The following is a 12,500-nucleotide window of genomic DNA, read 5'->3' as shown; positions in this document are numbered from 1 at the left end:
CCAGCCGAAACGTTGTATTAATAACAAACAAGATGAGGACAAATATCCGTCAAATGTAAATAACGTAAATAAAAGCAGTGACATTTCATAATCCGAATTCATTCTTTCTGGTACCAATTTCATGGTTAAAATAATATTTTGGCAATTGGAATCAAGTTAATTTAATATGAAAACTTTTTTTGTCATATGTGTTAGTTATAGAAATAGAGAAGAACAAGTTCTTAGTATTTTTGCTGGCTATATAAGCATTTTTGTTTCATTCGACCTAATAAAATTTTGTTGGAATTTTTAACTCTGTAATTTAATTTTGTCTTGGAAATAGTATTCTGTTTTTAGTTTTAAATTTTAATATTCTTAATTAGTGAAAAATATCATTAGATGGTTGGGAGGGCTTGTAGATTGATGGTTATTTGAAAGACAAATGATAGATTTAGGAAAAAATCTTGACCGTTTCTTCAAATATTTCGGCCTTTTGGTAATTAGAGATATTAAATTCATTATTGTCATCTTCTTAGATGTAACACTCACCTTCTCTACCAAGAAACGTATATTCACAGATTCATCTAATTATTATATTTGGTTTAATGAAGCCACTCATAGTACCAGAAGAAGTAAGTATTAGCATATAAACATCATCTGGCATAATCCACTATTTGATTTAGCCGTAATTACTCCAATAACAAAAAAATTACCTACAAAGGAAATTTCAATATAAATGCGACAAAATATTTTATAAAATCACGGTTAATATTGTTTGGTCAACTACATATTACTTTGTTCATATGATGGTTACCGACTTCACTATCAATCTCGATAGACTGCGAAAGTCTGTGGAAAGCTCATGGGGACAAGCCCGTTTCCATTTCTCATTTATGGCAAATTGTACACAGCTTTTTCCCTTGCTAAAAATAACAGCCTAAAGCTACACCCTACCTACTGTCTTTAAAGAAAATATTAGGAGAAGATAGAATACTAGATTGCATGAACATAGATGGAATGCCTTTAGTCGGGTGTCAACTGGATCAGTACCGACCTAAATGACAATAACAGCTTATAGTAGTAAGTATTGTTGATCATTTATTGGCTGAAGACATTTAATTGAAACGTGTGATTATAGACAGATGTAGTAAGACAAAGATGTTGCGTGTATTTGAATAATGATTTCTAACAGAAGCGCACAACCAAAATTTGTTGTCTACTGGGGAGTGGAATGAGCTAATTACATCAGCATCAGTATGTGACTTAATTTTATCAACGCCGGGATAATAAAAGACAAAGTCACCATCGGATGGATTTGAATTTAGGAGATAAAATGGTATGTGTATATAAATAATTGTAATAGGACAAGCACCGTAATTTGTTAGGTAGGAGGCTGTGACCTTGACACTACAATTACACATGAGCCAACCAAAAGGAAAAACAAAAAGACTCAATGTGGTTGACTGGTTTTCTAGAAAGAGTAGTTTGATCTTCTTTTCATAATACTGCCTCTGTAAAAAAACGAAGAATATCAACTATAAAGGATAATCCTAGATATAAGGAAAGATGACATATAACTGGAAGTGTATTTATTTCATCGTGTGATGATCAGGGATACTTTCGGACTACAAAAAAAAAAGAAAGAAACTACAATAACATACAGGGCTAGTTTTAAGCCGATTAAATCGATTTGTTCAAATTGGACCCCGCGTCTTGAGAGGGTCCTGTGAACAGGCTCGAACGAAGAAGGCTATGATGAATTGAGGACTTCAAGTCCTCAATGCTTTTTATCAGGGACTGGCATACAAGACAAAGCATAAAATATCAATTTTCATATTTTGTAAAGTAGAGGGCCTCATTGATAATACTCTCAAAGGACCCTGCACTTCCTAGCGCCGGTCCTGATGATATATTATCTACCCATATAAAATCCACTGCAGTTCACTGATATGGTGATTCAACCTGATCAATGTTTTGTTTGAATACTAAACTCTAACATAAGATACAAATATTCGCTGGTAGAATACAAGCTTATACCACAGTTTATTGCATAGTACTAGCCGAAATTTGAATTTATAAAGGAACAAAACTACTTATCAGATTCCTAATGTGTATATTAGATTTAAAAATATATATTAGATTTAAAAATACTCATCGCAGAGTATACACGCAGCAAGTTTAGATGGGCTGGACACGTCGCCCAGCTCACCGACAATCGGTGGATCCGCGCAGTTGTAGAGGGGTACCCGCGCGAGCAGAAACGACCACTCGGAAGGCCTCAACGACGGTGGAGTTACGATTTCAGGAGGACGGTTGGGATCACGTGGATGAGAAAGGCGCGATCCAGAGAGGAGTGGACAGCGTGCTGTGACCAGCGGTGTCAAATGGACGCCTGACGGACTGGTCGGTCAAGGTGAACAAGGTGATATTAGATTTAACTAGATGGCTAACTAGACTAGAACATTGAGATTTGATAATGTTGACTGTAGCCTCTGTGCTACATCGGTAAAAGGAATCGAAATACTTTTGCGACATTTAACTGTGTATTTATTTTATTTCACATATCTCTCAGGCAGTATATATGTAGAAATAGTTATTTCAAAGCATGCAAGCACAAAATACATATACGGTACATATGCATATATATATATATATATATATATATATATATATATATATATATATATATATAGCATATATATATATATCATATATATATACATATGCATATACACACACACACACACGCACAAACACAAACACTCGCACACACTCGCACATATATGAATATTGCCCCCTTATGGCTAAGGATCAGGATCTCAGGCACAAAAACCGTTTTTTGCCTCAGCCTGCGGGCTCGTACTGTGTCCGTGATAGCTGCACAATATACACACGCACATACATAAGAGCGCATGAGCATGTGTTGATATATCTACATGCGTATGTGTGTGTGTGTGTATGTGTGTGTGTGTGTGTGTGTGTGTGTGAGTGTGTGTGTGTGTGTGTGCGTTCGTGCGCGTGTGTGTGTATCGCATCACTGCTTAACCACCGGTGTTGGTGTGTTTACGTTACCGTAACTTAGCGATTCAGCAATAGAGTAAATAGTAGGCTTATAAAAAGAAATAAATACGGGGTCCATTCGTTCGACAAAAAAATTCATCAAAGTGATGGCTGCAGCATGGCCGCAGTGTATTGACCAAAACAAGTGTATAATAAAGATTTTACACACACACACACACACACATATATATGCATGTATGTATGTATGTATGTATGTATGTATGTATGTATGTATGTATGTATGTATTATGTATGTATGTATGTATGTATTATGAATGTATGTATGTATGTATGTATGTATGTATGTATATGTGTATAAATACATATATATACGCACGCAATTATACTTAAATGCAATTTATATAGCAATGTCTACCAATCAATCAATCAATCAATCAGTCAATCGATTGATCAAAAATCAACCAATCCATCAATCAGTCTATCTATCTTTCTTTCTATCTACCTATTTTTCTATTTACCTGTCTATTTACCTGTCTACCTGTTTGTCTATTTACCTGTCTGCCTATCTGCCTGTCTGTCTCTTTTCTATGCGTCTATCCCTTTATCGGTCTAGCTGTCACTCTATCAGTCCATTTACCTATGTGTCTGACCGCATGTATGTATGCATGTATGTATGTATGTATGTATGTATGTATGTATGTATGTATGTATGTATGTATGTATGATTTCGTTGTCCGTTTGTTTGTTACCCATTGACTTCTTTTTTTTAGTTTTTTTTTTTTTGCAATCTCGGATCTTTTCGGTTTGAACGGCAGTTTCTAACATAATTTCTAGGAAACTAAAAAATGTTAAACTTCGTATACTGGTAGAATGTGTTTATAAAACATCTTTTTCTTTTGGCTTTATTGAGAAAATTCTATAGTTTGTAAGATATTTGTTGTTGTTTTTCTTCAATTTCTGCAATTTCAACCAATCAGTAACGTCTATTGAGGTAAAAATCATTCTGTGCCGTTATGAATATGTCCCTCGTTTAAGAAACAGATTGGGTTCATTTACATTTGTGAAGAAAAAAAGATACCCTTCCTCCTATCCCTAACCCTAACCCTAACCCTAAAACAGATTGAAATGCAATAGATCGATACTAGGGTCATAATTATGGGTGACAATTTCATATGACACCGCTAGAAAAAAAACTGCCGTTCAAACTGAAAAGAACCGCAATCTCTTTAACTTCGTCCACAATCATTTTACCCTGTTCCTTATCCCTTTTGTTATCTCTTGATATCCTTTATTCGCTTGCTACCTCCTTACCTATAATTTAAATAAACATGCACTAACACAAATACATAATACACTTACACACATAGACATACACACGCACACACACACACACACGCGCGCGCGCGCGCGCACATAAAATATAGACAGCTGTGTGCAGTGTGTTACCAAAAACGAAAACAATAATTCTCGCTATGACTAGGGTATCAGAACTCCTACATTGCTAGAAATAAGAGCTAAAATCCTCTAATGCTGTAGTCAAAACACATAATTACACATACATAGATGTATACATATATCTATACATATTACATATATAAAAGGAATGACCTGTAAGTGGACATCCATTATGCTAAAAGGAGATCCGCTATGGTCTAAGTGGTTAGACCATAGCGGATCTTCTAACATAATGGACGTCCACTTACAGGTTATCCCTATTATATGTATCCTTAAATCCTTAAAAATGTTTTAGCCCGAAGGCCGCGGCCATGCTGGGGCACCACCGCTGTATGTAATATAATTTTTTCTGAAACTTAAGATTTTCAAATATGCTAGACCACTGGTTTTAAATTGATATTAATCAAATTAATATTCAGTTTTCACCCGTATTATATATCTTTACATATATATATATATAAACATATGTATATATGCATGTATGTGTATATATATATGTATATATATATATATATATATATATATATATATATATATATATATATATATACGTATATTATATACACACACACACACACACACAAATATACATACGTGCATACATACATACATACATGCATACATACATACATACATATGCACACACTTTTTGTTTCTGTTTCACTGTTTCTGCCCCTCCTTCCCCCCTCTCTCTCTCTTTCTCTCACTCACTCTCTCTCTCTCTCTCTCTCTCTCTCTTTCGCTTGCTCAACGTTCTTTCCCCCTCCCATTCACTCTTAATACTCCGCCCCTGAAATCATTATGTATTAACGTTTTTCAGCTCCACAATAAAACCCACGTGTGTGTGTGTGTGTGTGTGTGTGCACTTACATAGAAACACGCACGCTCACACACTCGCACACATACACACACACATATACCCACACACACACATGCACACCCACACACACTCACACGCACACACGCACGCACACACACACACATTCACACGCACACACACACACATTCACACGCACACATACACACACATTCACACGCACACACGCACGCACACATACACGCACGCACGCACACACACACACATATACGCACACACACACTCACACGCACATATACTCTCTCTTTCTCTCCACCCCTCTCTCTCCCTCTCTCTGTCTCTCTCTTACACTCTCTGTATCTCTTCGATCTTTCTCATTCTCTATCTATCTCATTCTCTATCTATCTCATTCTCTATCCATCTATCTATTTTATTTACACTTTCATCCTTTCACCTCCCTCCCGCTTTCTCATTCATTCCCACCTATCATTTGCTTAATGCTTTGATTATTATTCTCACACACACATTTACCGCCCATTGTGTTTCCTCACCCCCACCATCATTACCTTCTCTCTCTCTCTCTCTCTCTCTCTCTCCCGTAACTCCCTTTTTCTATTTTACGCTCTCAAATTCTCACCTGTAGCACACTTATTATTCAATTTTACTTCCCCACCACCACCACCACCGACCCACCCATCTTCCCACTCCTCGAACTTACCTTTCGCCTGATTATCAATCCTTTCCTTCAACGTCTCTTTTTTTCTCTTCCGCGCTACATTCGTTTTTATCGTCTGAATTCAGTCAAATTGTCGTTCACACCTTCAATTATCTATTAAACCCCTCCCTCTGTACCTCCTCGTCTTCTAAGCCTTTTCTATCTATTATCGTCTGCTCTCTCTCTCACACACACACTCCCTGTATCTCTCTCTTTCTCTCTCCCCCCTCTCTCTCTCTCTCTCTTCATTATCTATCTCATATATTGTTCTTATTCTCACTTCACTAACCCCTCTCGCTTTCTTTCACTCATTTCTTATTTTTAATATTTCTTCTTCTCCATTCTCTCCTTTCTCTCTCTCCTTGCATACTTTCCAGCTTACACCAATCGCCCCCCCCCCCCACTCTGTCTCTCCCCCCTCTCTCTCTCTCTTTATTTTTTCTTTCTTTCACTTTTTGTTTCTTCTTTCTCTTCATACACTGTCCTCCCCTTTTCACTCTCTCGACTATTTCTCAACCGTAACTTTCCGCCTTCCGTCTCTTTCTTCTTGACACTCTAATAGTCGCTCTCGCCCTTACCATATCCTTCCCTTCAATCAACCGCTTCACACTACTTACTCTCATTACTACAATATTTCTATCGACTTCCCACCCACCCTCTCTCTCTCTCTCTCTTTCTGTCTCTCTCTCTCGCTATCGCTCTCTCTCTCTCTCTCTCTCACTCTCTCCTGCTTTCATCTCATTACATTTCTAACTCTTCCTTTGTATTCATAATCTTCGCATTGCCTCTAGACTCCGCCTTTTCTATTTCACTTGTAATCGTCGCACCTACACACACACGATTCACACACACACACACACACACACACACACACACACACACACGCAGCACGCACACACATGTGGGCGTCTGTTTACCTATACATTTCAAAGTAGTTCTTGCTTGCGTATGTACACATATTTAGTCATGCTGTTAACGTGGAATCTGGGTTCAGTCCCACTGGGCGATTTCCCTTGGTCTTTTGCTGTAACCAGAGTGGAATATGGTAGTCAGATTCTATGTAGAATTCCATCGTACATACATACATACATACATACGAAGAGTGCTGAAGAGTTCCTGACTTTGGGTAAAAGAAAATACAGGGGGATCAATCACTCTCTTTTTACTCTTTTACTTGTGTCAGTCATGTGACTGTGGCCATGCTGGAGCACCACCTTTAGTCGAGCAAATCGACCCCAGGACTTATTCTTTGTAAGCCTAGTACTTATTCTATCGGTCTCTTTTGCCGAACCGCTAAGTTACGAGGACCTAAACACACCAGCATCGGTTGTCAAGCGATGTTGGTGGTGGCGGTGGTGGTGGAGGGGGGGGGGGGCAAACGCAGACACACAAACATATACACACACATACATACATATATATATATATATATATATATATATATATACATACATATATACGACAGGCTTCTTTCAGTTTCCGTCTACCAAATCCACTCACAAAGCTTTGGTTGGCCCAAGGCTATAGTAGAAGACACTTGCCCAAGGTGCGACGCAGTGGGACAGAACCCGGAACCATGTGGTTCGTAAGCAAGCTACTTTATTTCATAAATATTAGCCATGAAGGCATTACAAAGAGGGGACGATCAAGAACAGACAAACATAAAAGGGTGAAGTAACTGTAGCGATTAAATATTTACAATTTAAAATTTACAATAATTTAATAAATATGTTTATAACTTTTGACTTAAGCGTTGCTCATTACAAATGAAATTTGTAATGGCTTCTCTGAAGGATAGGCATCCGACCACCAGGATAGACCCCCTTGCTTTTTCTTTCCTGTTTTTGGCTTCCACTTATCTGGTGCCAAACACTCCCAGCTTCCTTACCACAGGCTTCCATCTTCTCATGAATCTGTCTCGTGACAGGTACCTTTTCTCCAACCTGATCTTATTACTGAGGTGGTAACTAAAAAAGTTAACCAATCCCTGGCCGGATACAAAGGTACCCGACACTATACCTCTTACACGCGTCTTCCATACTGTTTCTTTCAGTATGGCTACTACGCAGAAAAAGCAAGCCTTCCTTTCCCTGTTAAGGGCAGGAGGCGGCACAATCTCGATGATAGATTCAGCTGATAGCTGTTCTCTTCCCATCGATGACAACAGTTGCTCTGCGAAAACTATCTGTCCCGTTAATTCCGGACACTCCACAAAGGCGTGCAAGACAGTTTCTGTCCTGCCCGCACCTCGGACATGTCGGCGAGACGGCACGTCCGTGCCTTGACAGTTTATCACGAATAGGTAACGCCGCACGAAGCACTGCCAAGCCAGAGATTTCTGGTAATTGTCCAGATACCCTGGCCCGAAAGTTCTCCGGAACAGGCTGATTAACTGATTTTCATCGAAGCCCAGGGTCTCCCCCAAGGCGTCTTTGGACTTAACCTCCACTAACCCGCTATAGAAATCCGCGGTGGAACTCTTGTTGCCGGCATTGCCCGCTCGAGAGAGTAGCTGAAGTGCCTGGCGGCACTCCAATTGCCAGTCCCCCAGCCTAGGTCTCTGCTTGATCCAATTACCAATGTCCGTTAAGGATGTTAATTGCAGAAGGTAGAACTGAAAGTGTGGTGACCACACCTGCTCTCCATCCAGGTAAAGCAAAGGTGCCCCAACCTTAACGCGAATTTTTGCATCCTCAGCCAAGGCATCCCCAGCCCACCCTTTAGTGGTTTCTGGCAGCAGACAGGGCACTTCACAAGTGGCTTTCCTCCCTTCCATAAGAAGTGGAAAAGGATTCTCTCCAACTTGTTCAGCCACAAATCGGGGCAAGGCACCACGGTCAGAGGGTAAGTGATAACCGATGCTATAAACATCTGCACCACCTCCGCCTTTCCTAGCAAGGATAACGCCCACCCAGACCAGGTATGGGCTAGAGCAGTCACATTGCTAGCCACCTCACTCCAATTTTTCTCTATCTGGAGGTCTGGCGCGAACCAAACTCCGAGCAGCTTAACAGGACCTTCCGTCCAACGCCCCACGACGTTATTGGACAGCATCGGCTTGCCCCTCCAGGTGCCGAGCTGCAAAACAATTAACCTTTGCTCTTGCCACCGCCTCATAACTTTTGATAGCCTCTTCCACCACTGGAAGCTGGCCCTCATCTGCCACGATGATGGAGATGTCATCAGCATACGCCGTAGCTCCTCTTTCACACCATAGATCATGCGGTGCGCTCCCTAGTGCCTCCAACATCCGCAATAATGGCTCGAGAGCCAGTACATACAAAAGCGGGGACAGGGGACACCCCTGACGCACTGAGCGCTCGATCCTGAATGGCTTCGAAAGGAAACCCTTCACTTTTACGACGGATTCGATGTCGCTGTACAACACAGCAATCCAACCGCGGAAGGTCGGGCCCAGGCCAGATTTCTCGAGGACCGCCGCCAAGTACCGATGGTCGACCCTATCGAATGCCTTAGACTGGTCTAAATGTACCAGTGCCCCCCCCCTCCGCTGCGCCAGAAAGCTTCCCCACCCTCTCTAAGGAGTAGCGTATAAGGTGGAGATCGTCGTGAATCGTCCTGCCCGGGATAGCGCACGTTTGCGCTTCCCCGGCAAGTTTGACCACGACCCACGCCAATCTTTTCGCTAGCACCATGGCCAAAATCTTTAACTCTGTGTTTAACAGAGTTATGGGCCTGAAGTTCCCTATCTCGCCCCCCTTGCACGGGTCCTTGCAATGTCACCACCCTCGGCTCGCAGACTTGGAAATTCTCCCATTCTGCTGCCAATTGGCGTAGACGCTGGCCAGCAGGTGCCCGAACAAATCTGGCATAGTTTTGTAGAATTCATAAGGCAGACCATCGAGACCCGGCGACTTCTCCTCGGGGCATTCGCCCAGTACCTCAAAACGAATGGCTCTCTTTAGGGGGAACCACCATCGGTTATTAACCACCGCGCCAGTTAACGCCCTCTGTACTAATTCCTCAATCCGGCTACGGTATGCCTCGCAAGTCAAAATAGACTTGTTCAGCTTCTAGTAGCCGGATCCACTCTTAGCTGTACTATCTAAGTCCAGTCTACACTTAACCATTTTATGGTCAGTGTATGCTACTTGAACAAGCTATGGACAGCTAAAACTAGACTTATCGCCAGTTCTTATCACTATCCTATCTAAATAGGACTTGAACCTTCCGTCGCCACTCATCCAGGTCCACTCTGGGACGTTCGGATGGTCAAGTCTCTAACGATCTGCCAGCTGAAACCGCTTGAGCAGATCAACGAGACGTGTGTTTACTTTCCTATAGATCGAGCCAACGCTATCGATGCGTGCATCACCAATAGCGTTATAGTCACCTAACACCTCTAATGTCTTCGACGTCACGAGAAAGTTCTCTAGGCGCCGATAAAAATCCGTTTGAAATCCTCTAGCACAAGGTGCATAGATCCCGATCAACCTGAAGGCCTTACTGCTGTATGTCACATCAAGGACGACCAGCCCACCTTTGGATCTACATAGACTGCACTTGTTTGCAGAGCCAAGCCTTTTCGAATCAGTACTACTACACCCCCTCGCTCTCTGGTCCGGCTAGGAGACGTGATTTTCTCAAAGTCATTCAGGAGGGGCGAAAGGCTTGTAGCCTGTTCAGCTTGATCTCTGTAGCAACCATCACATGCATATCGTATGATCTGAGGTCGTCAAGGAAACAAGCTTGCTTTCACTTCGAGCTCAGACCACGCACATTCAAGCACCAAGGTTAAGTGCAGTCATTTAAAACAAAAGAAAAGCAAGGGTTCCACTTACTCTTTCACTTTTTCTTATATTGGTGATGCTGGGGCTGACCTCACCACACGTGAGGCAGTCCTTTCCTCCTGCTCCTTCAAAAACTCCTTCAAATACCGCGGAAGGTCCGGAATGTTCGTGATGGTCCTCGGATGCCTACCCTTCATTTCATTATACAATTTTTCTGATATCCACGTACATCTCTCTTCCGTGCATTCGGGCTGCTGCAACAGCTCCACGGTGTGGTGCTATTTTAAAATGTCCGTAATATATTTATCCCTGGTATCAAACTTTACCAGGGTTTTTGTTCCGTCTTTGTTCCTTCAGTTTTTCTAGGTCTTGTAATAGAACTCGGAAGTTTGGGATTCCAACCAGGTTTTTCGCGATACCCTTAATGTCATGAACTTTTCAGCACCTGCTCACATACATACATACATACATACATACATACATACATACATACATACATACATACATACATACATACGTACATACATACATACATACATACATACATACATACATACATACATACATACGTACATACATACATACATACATACATACATACATACGTACATACATACATACATACATACTTACTTACGTACGTACGTACATACATACATACATACATACATACATACATACATACATACACACACATACATACATTCATGCATACATACATACATACTTACATACATACATACATACACACACACATACATACATACATACATACATACATACATACATACATACATACATACATACATATATACATACATACTTACTTACATACATACATACATACATACATACATACATACTTACATACATACATAATACATACATACATACATACTTACATACATACATACATGCATACATACATAATACATACATACATACATATATACATACTTACTTACATACATACATACATACATACATACATACATACTTACATACATACATACTTACATACATACTTACATACATACATGCATACATACATAATACATACATACATACATACATACATATATACATACATACATACTTACTTACATACATACATACATACTTACATACATTCATACATACATACATACATACATACATACATACATACATACATACACACACACACACGAGGGTATGCTGAAAAGTTCACGGCTTTGGGTAAAAGAAAACACAGGAAGATCAGTTTATTATGATTTTACTCAACATATTCTCCCCTCAGATTCACACACTTATTGCAGCTTTTCTAAACTCTGTAAAAGAACTCGGAAGTTTGGGACTCCAGCTAGGCTTTTCGCGATACCCTTAAATCCAGGAACTTTTCATCATTCCCATTGTACATACATACAAATACATGTGTGTGTATTGTGGGAAGTGTGTGTATTGTGCGAAGTGCGTGCTTGATCTTGTTTGTATGTACTTAAACGGTTTTATTCACATAGGCAACATACATATGTATATAAATACATACGCATACCGCATAAGACAAACCCTCAAATTTTTGTCAAAAAAAAGTATATTGTTTTAGAAAATGTAATTATCAGTTTCATCATAAACGCTGACAGATTATATCGAGCCCGGTGCGTAACTGGTACTTAATTTATCGACCCCGAAAAGATGAAAGGCAAAGTCGAATACGGCGGAATTTGATCTCAGAACGTAGCAGTAGACGAAATACCGGAAAACATTTCGCCCAGCGTTCTAA

This window comes from Octopus sinensis, linkage group LG8 (genome assembly GCF_006345805.1).
Source record: "Octopus sinensis linkage group LG8, ASM634580v1, whole genome shotgun sequence".
NCBI classification, from domain to species: domain Eukaryota; kingdom Metazoa; phylum Mollusca; class Cephalopoda; order Octopoda; family Octopodidae; genus Octopus; species Octopus sinensis.
The sequence above is the reverse complement of the archived record's forward strand: the minus strand, read 5'-3'. Positions refer to the sequence as shown.